The sequence below is a fragment of the Terrapene carolina genome, unplaced genomic scaffold (assembly GCF_002925995.2).
Source record: "Terrapene carolina triunguis isolate 2854851 unplaced genomic scaffold, T_m_triunguis-2.0 Scaffold232, whole genome shotgun sequence".
In the NCBI taxonomy this organism is placed as follows: Eukaryota; Metazoa; Chordata; order Testudines; family Emydidae; genus Terrapene; species Terrapene triunguis.
Window position 1 is genome coordinate 8,925,927 of NW_020664583.1, and position 9,849 is coordinate 8,935,775.

The window sequence follows — 9,849 nt, forward strand, 5'->3', positions numbered from 1 at the left end:
GGCCATACACCCCTCAGCACACAGTTACAGTTTCAAAGTTTCCCTAAAGCTAACAAGTACCTTTATCCAATGCCCACTCTCTCTTTCCAAATGCATCATCCAGGGCCTTTCCCAGACCTGCCTGGGTACATCCAGGTGTTCTTGTTTCTGAGATATGCCAGCTATATTCTACTACCCTGAAGGATCTCATTTTCCAGGTGTACCTGGCCTCTCTAGATGTAAGGGAAGAGTGCCTTTCTAGGATGAACCTTGTTCATCATGAGCGGGATCAGCCTGTTCTATTAATGCAAGGTCAGGAATAGGATGAACTATCTCGTTGTCAAACAGTCATGATGAGCCCATGTTAATAAATGAGCCCTCCAGGATGGAAATGCATGTCTGGGCTGGTAAATGTTGTCCCGTGGGCCTGTGATCTAGCCCAGCTGCAGCAGCCCCACCCTGCCTGTTCCCAAGGGGATGGACAGGGCCCTGTGGTTATCTGTCTCTGTTCCTCTTTTAGAACTCTGCTCTTAAGTAAATACACCCATAAAAGGACTGTTCTAAGCTGCTTGAAATTTTTGTATGCGAACATCACGATGAGCTGAGCACATCAATGGATCCATCCAGGTTCTGTTCAGACAGGTGTGCTGCAATAAACAGTCAGTCCACAAGCAGCCCGCTAGGCACCATGACAGCACATGCAATCCCTCTCTTCCATGATGTGAAGAGACAGGAGTAATTCTAAATACAATCTCATCTTAAAATGTAACAGAACACAGCCAAAACCATGAATAGACCATTGTACTGTCTGCTGTGCTTGTGTCAGCAGGTGGCACCATAGAGCTGTTTTCCATGAAAACCAGCTGTTCTGTCTGCTTGAGAATTTCAAAGCTCTCTACCCAGGTGTAGGGCTGCCAACATTGTATTTCGAAATCATTATTGAGAATAATAAGCAGCACTCACTTACATTCGCCAAAGGTATTTCTTGCTGCTTTTTGAAGCCCTCAGCAACTCCCAATCTTGTTGTACAGAGATGAAAAAAAATAAGAGATGTCCCTTGTAATAAGGGACTGTGGGCAACCCAACCAGTGTGATAAATCAGACACCCAACAACCAGGTAGATAGAGGCTGTGGCCATTTTACAGATGTGGAAATGGAGCCATGGAGAGATTAGAGATCAAATTTTCAAAAGCAGGTTCTAATTTTAGGTGCCTCAAGTGTTGGGTGCCCAATGCATAGGTCCAGATTTTCAGAATTGGACAGGACATTGAAAGCCTTGAGACATGTTAACGTAGATGGCTGTATTTATATATTAAAATGTGAAAGTTCCTCTTTAAAGACTTGTGGACTCCTGACGGAAAAAAACTGTGAGAAACAAACAATTCTGCCAACTCAGTCTCGTTTTTCTTCCCTTTTTAATTTTTGTTCAACCTTTGCATGAAAACAGGATCCTTTCTTTTATGAGAGTTTCATCTGCTGCAGCTGCTTATTCCCCTTATAATGTCATGATCCTACACTTGTCACATCGTAATCACCATAGCAATTAACTATAGTATTAACTGTAGTAAATAGATTGTGGTAACTTCAGCTGGGAGTGGACATATGCATCTGAAGCAGGGAAACTTTTATTGATCCAAGTTCCTGGGCTCAATTCACACTGCCCTGACCCTTGTGCAGCCATTGACACCAGAACAACCGATCGGAATGGTAACACTTTTACACCCACTTTGCACTAGTAGGAGTGTCTATGCAATAGGCAGAGCAGTGCGGAATTACGTTCTCTTTTGCATGCAAGTCTTAACAGATAGTAAGTGAGAAATAAATACAGAGAAATATAGTTGTCCCTAAAAGGGATGTGTATAAAGGGGTGAGCTGCACTGACGTCAATGAAGGTATGCCCATTTACAGCAGATGAGGATCTGGCTTAATGCTTGTTGAGAAGTTCCATAAAGTCCTATTATCAGAGGGGTAGCCGTGTTAGTCTGAATCTGTAAAAAGTAACAGAGGGTCCTGTGGCACCTTTAAGACTAACTCATTCACCTGCACGTCCACCAATGTTATATATGCCATCATATGCCAGCAATGCCCCTCTGCTATGTACATTGGCCAAACTGGACAGTCACTACGCAAGAGGATAAATGGACAAAAGTCAGATATCAGGAATGGCAATATACAAAAACCTGTAGGAGAACACTTCAACCTCCCTGGCCACACAATAGCAGATGTTAAGGTAGCCATCTTACAGCAAAAAAACTTCAGGACCAGACTCCAAAGAGAAACTGCTGAGCTCCAGTTCATTTGCAAATTTGACACCACCAGATCAGGATTAAACAAAGACTGTGAATGGCTATCCAACTACAGAAGCAGTTTCTCCTCCCTTGGTGTTCACACCTCAACTGCTAGCAGAGCACCTCACCCTCCCTGATTGAACTAACCTCGTTATCTCCATACTGATTTATACCTGCCTCTGGAGATTTCCATTACTTGCATCTGAAGAAGTGAGGTTCTTACCCACGAAAGCTTATGCTCCCAATACTTCTGTTAAAGGTGGTCTTAAAGGTGCCACAGGACCCTCTGTTACTTTTTATAAAGTCCTATTGACTCTTTAAATCAGGGGTGTTGTTCCCAAGCCAGCTCTTTGGAGCAGGGACTGGGACCGTCTTTTTGTTCTGCTTTGGTACAGCGCCTGGCACAATGGGATCCTGGCCCATATCTGGGGTTCCCAGGTACAATGGTAACACAACAATAAGCGGTCTGGAGAAGGAGGGGCGGTAAGGATACTTTGAAGTGAGGGTGGTGGACAATGATATCATTAGGAAATCCTTAGAGACAGGAGTGGTAAGAACATTAAGTGAATGTTATATCCAAACCCCGCCAAAATTAGATTCCACCTTTCAAATGATGTGTAGATAGGGCAGTTCCCAACCTTAAAACTACAGGGCTTTGGCTGTGAGTGCTCAAGCGATCAGCTGCTGATTAAAATCAGCGTTCCTTTGTTTTCTGGACCCAGTGATGTGCCTTGAGGATGGCTAAAATGTCTTTTAATTTAATTCACTTGGCACCTTTTCTCCTTGCTAATCTCAGCATTTTACAAACATTAATTACTCCTCCCAACAGCCTTTTGAAGTATTACTCCCCATTCACAGATGGGGAAATCAAGGCAGGAGTTCAATGACTTGCTGAAGGTCAGGGAGTTAAGCCTGGCCTACATCTACAAATTAGATCGACCTAGCTACATTGCTCAGGGCAGTGACAAATTCTATGCACTGTGCAACATAGGGCTTGGCTACACTGGCACTTTACAGCGCTGCAACTTTCTCGCTCAGGGGTGTAAAAAACACCCCCCTGAGCGCAGCAAGTTACAGCGCTGTAAAGCGCCAGTGTAAACAGTGCCCCAGAACTGTAAGCTAATCCCCTTGTGGAGGTGGAGTACCTGCAGCGCTGGGAGAGCTCTCTCCCAGCGCTGGCGCGCGACCACACTCGCACTTCAAAGCGCTGCCGCGGAAGCGCTCCAGCGGCAGCGCTTTGAAGTTTCGAGTGTAGCCACAGCCTAGGTTGGCCTCACCCCCACTGTAGATGCAGCTCCATCAATGGAAGAATTATTCTGTCTACCTGCCTCTCAGAGAGGTGGATTAACCAGGGCCTGATCTACACTACAGGGAATAAGAGTGGGGAAAACAGGACAGATCAGGAGCTAGGAGAAAGTGAAATGACTCTGCTGGGTGACCCAAGAACCTGCCCAAGACAATGAGTTTCTCCACAGCCAGTTGTATACTTTCCACTCCCCTCCAAATGCCCACTCTGTTCTTGGGAACAGGGAGATGACTCAAATAGGTAGCAAGCCTGTTCTGTGAAGTGTTTAGTCAGTGCCACTCAGCTGAAAGCGCATCACCCAACAACTGGCCAGGCCCTTTACTCACACAATCCAGTTGTCCAAAACAGCTTTCCAGCCCCACTGATGGAAGAGGACAGCTTTGTACAACCTGAATGTCATTTTGCAGACTTTACCTTAAGGAATTAGCTGGTGGCAACAGGCCGTTATCTTTAAGAACCAGCTATTAAAGAGAGAGGCAACACACACTGAATGAGCAGGTGACACTCCCATACAGTTTAATTCCCAGAAGGATTCATACAAGCTCTTCTCAAAACAGTATCAATGTTGTTCAAGGTCATTCAAACAATGCTTTGCCAGTGAGGTGACCAATCACACAGCATGGACTAGAAAGCCCCAGAAGAACAGCCCTGGCTGATAGCTTGTGAGCAATCTACAGGCTACACATTCCTTGAATTTTGAATCACACTTGTTTGCAACACTGCATTCCTGCCTACAACGTCAGCTGGTTCCACCTGGTCACAAGCAGAGAAAGTTGACTGAATGGCTACAATTCCTTTGCTCTGCTCTGCACTGAAGTGGTTAGGCCAGCCTCTGTGTGTAGGAGTGGCAAAACACACTCAGCCTTTTCTGCACCCACTTTGCTACCTTTTCATAACCCCTCCTCCCCCGACACTGCTCTCTCCCTACTCTCTGCCTAAGGAGAGCTACTTCCCTCTCCCCGTCTAAACTCCTTGGTCACCGTCCTCTCTGCAGCCCTTCCTGCCCCTGGGAGCCCCCTCATACCCCTTCGGGAACAGGCTCTCCCATTTGCCATGGGCTCTATTGCAGGTGTCAGGTGGAGGCGCTGCAGAACACTCCCCCCCCCTCCAGGAAAAGGAAGGCGAGGCACCAGTTCACAGGCAGGTGAGGGCTAGAAGTGGGCGTGTCTTGGAGCGGGTGGGCGTGGCCGGCAGGTGAGGGGCCGGCCGCAGGTAGCCGAGGCCGGCATGAATGGCAGCAAGAGAGGAGTGTGCGGTCCTGCTCCGCCGAGCTCCGGAGCCGGAGGAAGAGATGGGGAGGCGGCAGAGGTAACATGTGCGTGCCCCGGCCCGTCTCCTGTCCCTGGGTGTGGGAGCGACGTCCGAGCCCTCCGCAGAGCCCGGCTGGGGCGCGGATCCGTTTCTCTCCGAGCCTTGGCCCGGGTCCTTTGTTTGGGGGAGCAGCGACCCCCTGTTCCAAAGCCTTAAACCCCAGAGACTGCAACGGGGGACCCCCGCCAGAACAGACAAAACCCAGCGAGCCTCAGCTTGGGAGCTTGTGTTAGTGTCTGTGGAAGGTGCAATAGCCAGACACTCAGCTGCCACCTCGGGGCGTGGGGCGTGGGGGGGGGGGGCTTGTCCTCCCTTATTCCCCATTGTCACCCCCCCTCCGCTCCCCTCCCCGAGCCTCTCCCGGAGCCCTTTGGCCAGGGAGCCCTTTGTTGGGTAGGGGGATGGATCGACCCTGACTGGGAGGGGCTGTGTTCCATGATGGAGCGGGGTAAGTCCATTGCAACTTGCTGTTGAGCTGGGGCTATATTGGAAACCCTTTAAGTGGCTTCCCCTCAATCCAGCCAGGAATGTCACAGATCAGGCCCCGATCCAGCGTGCAGAGCCACTGACATCAATGGGGTTTGGAGGTTGGTCCAAACATGGAGAATCCATAGGTGTTGGAGCTGGGGGGGCTACTGCACCCCCTGACAGGAAGTGGTTTCCACTGTATATGGGGTTTACAGTTTGGTTCAATGACTCAGCATCCCCACTGTACAAATAGTTCCAGTATCCCTGGCAATCAGTGACACAGGCCCTGATCCTAACACCTCACACCAAAGTCAACTTTGTGGCAGAAAATCCCTGTGCTGTCTCGCAGCTACAGGCTAGCCCTGCCCTAGTGAAGAATTGGTGGTGGGGCGTGTTAGCCTTTTTCAAACACCTTCAATAGAAATGGAATCTATTAAAGTCCAGCTGGTTCTAGAGGAGAACCTGCTGGAGCTGGGAGAGTTCTCACTGATGCTTACTGCTGGAGGACCCAGGGCTGGTGCTTCCACTAGGCAACCCTAGGCAGTTGCCTAGGGCAGCAGGATTTGGGGGGCGGCATTTTGCCAACCTCGGCGGAAATTCAGCGGTGGGGGGTCCTTCCGCTCCGGGTCTTCGGTGGAAATTCGGCAGCGGGTCCTTCACTCGCTCCAGGACCCGCCGCCGAAGTGCCCCGAAGGACCCCTGCCGCCGAATGCTCAGAGGAGGAGCGCTGCCACCTAGGGCAGCAAAAACCCTGGCGCCGCTCCTGGGAGGACCTACAACTGGTCTGGATGGTTACATGAAGCCAAGATACTGATTGCATGTCCAGTCAGTGCTGGCCCATTCAGTTGTTGGAGCATAGGGTGACCAGATCGCAAGAGTGAAATATCAGGACACATTGGGCGAGCTGAGGGTGGTAGTGGGGGGGTGGGGGAAGGATGACAACGACAGACACAGGTGCACAGAGCCATGAGAGGGGGTCCTAGGAAGCTGTGAGAGGGGTTGTACTGCCCCTTCTGCAGCCCGCACCACAAGCCACAGGGCAAGGACACCTATTGAATTCAATGAGAATTTTGCATGTGAATTGATGTACCTAGTTCTGAGATTATAAAGCCAGAAGGGATCCCGTGATCACCTGGTCTCACCACCTGTATAGCACAGACATAGAACTTTCCCAAAATAATTCCTAGAGGATAGCTTTTAGAAAAAGCTTTTAGAAAAACACCATGACCCTTAGTATATTGTGAATTACTCTCACCATTGAAAAGGTATGCCTTATATCCAGTCTGAATTTGTCTAGCTGCAACTTCCAACCATTGGCTCATGCTCTACCTTTCTCTGCTAGACTGAAGTGCCCATTATTAACTATTTGTTCCCCATGTAGATACTTACAGTCTATAACCAAGTCACTTCTTAACCTTCTTTTTGTTAAGCTAAATAGATTGAGGTCCTTGAGTCGATCACTATAAGGCATGTTTTATAATCCTTTAATCAGTCTTGTGACTTCTCTGAACACTCTCCAATTTATCAATATCCTTCTTGAATTGTGCACACCAGAACTGGACACAGGATTCCAGCAGTGGTTGCACCAGTGCCAAATACAGAGATAAAATAACCTCTCTACTCCTGCTTGAGATTCCCCTATTTAGGCATCTGGTCACCCTATTTCTGTATGCATTTCCCCACGTTTTTTTGTAAAAATCAAAACTGAACTGCCCCAGAAATTCTGTCATGTGGAATCATCGTGAAACTCGCATGGCTCCAACCCTGCCGATGAACCTTTAGATCCACTGCACAGACTTCTGCCACTTGAGCTAATGGAGTAAGTGAGGGCAGAGGCAGTAGGTTGTCATCCTATATGTGATAGATCAGCTCTATAGGGGGATGAGACACTTTTTTGCTACTGGGTTTCACAGATATCTGCTGACAGAAGAGGAACTGTGAAACTCAGGAATCCTGGGTCTATTCCAGGCTCCTGAACGGAGTGGTCTCTAGTAGTCAAAGACCCTTCTTCCCCATCCCCTCCAGTCTATGTCAATCCTATTGCTGTCTAACCTGCCCCAGCTCCTCATCTGATTTCAACTGCCCCCCACTACCGCTCTGGATTCCTTGTCCCAGTTTCCTGGTCCGTCTCACACTCCTCTCTCCCCACCCCCATCCCTCAGATGGGATGTTCGTTCCAGACTGGCAAAATTATAAGGCTTCCCAACATTTCAACACTTCCCATTCTAAATTTTCGGTTGCTTAACTATAGGCTAGCTCTGCCTACAACAAAGCATATTCAGAACCTCTGATTAAAGGGATTGTAAGTGTAGCAACCTCCATCATAGCTAGTCACCAAAGATTGAACCCGAGCCATCCAGACTTAAAAGCATGAGCTTCTACTACTTGAGTTCAAGATATAACTCCCAGCTAATGGTAGCTATACAGTTATCCTCTAAAAATCCACCAGAAGAGGGCACAAAACACATGTTGGACAGTGAATTACAAAAGTACCAAATATTATTATTAGACCTGCAATACTTTTCACAATGAACATCAGCGGGGGATAAACTGGGAGTTTAAGAATATTTGGAAAACAATTTTAGAATAACATTCAGTGCTGTGGTTTAAAAGAAAAAAAACCTGTTAAAACTCATAATTTAGCAGCATTCAGTGTTTGGAAAAAAAAAAATTCTAGGAGCTATGGGATACAAGTTAAGAATGTTGAAACAGGAAGATATTATGCTTAGTTACCACTTGGGCAAGGCTGTGTGCTATGTAATACTTGCAAGATTTCACTGTAATGTTTTACAATATATAGCAGCGCAATGCTGATTCCATTGATATTGTTGAGCAATTCATGCTGATTTTATTTCAGCCCGCATCTTAATAGTGTGAATATGGTAGATCTCAATTTTCAGCTCAATTGGTCTGAACATGCAGAGCTTTAAAATTGCTATGCTCTAAACTGTATATTAACTACAGTTTTATAAACCTGCATGTCAGAGAACTGTGTGCCACTACTACTAGACAGTGGCACAAGGCAATTCAGTGTGAATCACAGAAATGTAGGACTGGAAGGGACATCAACAGGTCATCTAGTCAAACCCCTGCACTGAGGCAGGACTGAGTAATAACTAGACCATCCTTGACAGGTGTTTGTCTAAACCTCTTAAAAAACTCCAATGACTGCTATTCCATAACCTCCCTAGGTAAGTTGTCCAGTGCTTAACTACCTTTACAGTTAGGAAGTTTTTCCTAATGTCTAACCTAAATCTCCCTTGCTACAATTTAAGCCCATTGCTTCTTTTTCCTGCATGTCCTGAGTGGGATGGGGGTGGGTCCAGGCAGCGGGATTGGGGGGAGGGAGGTCGATTGGTGGGTGTGTGGGGATGGACCGGGGGAAGCAGGGTGGAGGAACTGAGGGGGACAGGACTGGGACTGGGGGAGTCGGGGGGGGGGCTGAGGGGGATGGGACGGGACTGGGATGGGGGGAGTAAGGTAGGGGCTGAGGGGAGCATGAATGGGACAGGGTAGAGAGAGCTGTGTAAAGTGGGGCGGGGCGGGGGAGACAATGGGGCTGGGCTGGGGAGGGTCGGGGGTTGGGGAGAGGGACAGGGTCTGGAGGGGATGAGACAGGGGATCAGGACTGGAATGGGGGGAGGTTGAGGGGGTGGGACAGCAGGGGGAGCGATGAGGGTGGGATGACGGGGGAGGCTGAAGAAGAGATTTGGGGTAGGGCAAGGCTGAGGGCAGTGGATTGGGGGGAGCAGGGGGATTGTGGGGGAGACTGTTGGAACAGGGGCAGGGACTGAGGGCAGTGGGTTCGGGGTGGGAGGTACAGGGGGGGACTGCGGGGGAGGCTGAGGGAACAGGGTCAGGGTGGGGGCTGAGGGCAGTGGGTTGGGTCTACACTGGCACCTCTCAGCATTGCTGTGCCAGGCGGCAGACCTGCACCAGCGCTACCCTGGCAATGGAAGAGTCCTCAGTGAAAATGCAGACTTCATGACACAGACCCTCCTCCTCACTTCAAACCTGGCACTGCTCTGGTCAGTCGCTAGGCTCTTGTCACTTTCAAACCCATGCAGGGTATCTGGGTTTTTCAGTTCTCAGGTTAAGCAAAGCCTCTGCATTTTGTGAGGGCTTCAGCATTCACTTTCATACTTGACAAACTGTCTGCCTGACACATTGCTCCCAGGGCATTCATCTTTGTTCATTATCGGTAGGTCCATCAGATTAACAAGCAACACAATGGTGTCATGAATTTTTAATTTTTCAAACCACTTTGGCCTCAACAGGGATAACAGCAAATCTGGACAGAGCAGATGGGTGTCAGGATGGGTTTGAGTATTTATTTATTTATTTTTTTAAGTGAAAATGTTTGGGTCTGAGCAAAGGCTGCAAACTTCCCTTTGGAAACCTCTGCTGATCTTTTGCCCCAGGGGCTAATGACAGCCTGGAATCTGGGACAGATTTCCACATCCATGCAGGGTGAGATGATGGGGGGGGGGGGGGGGG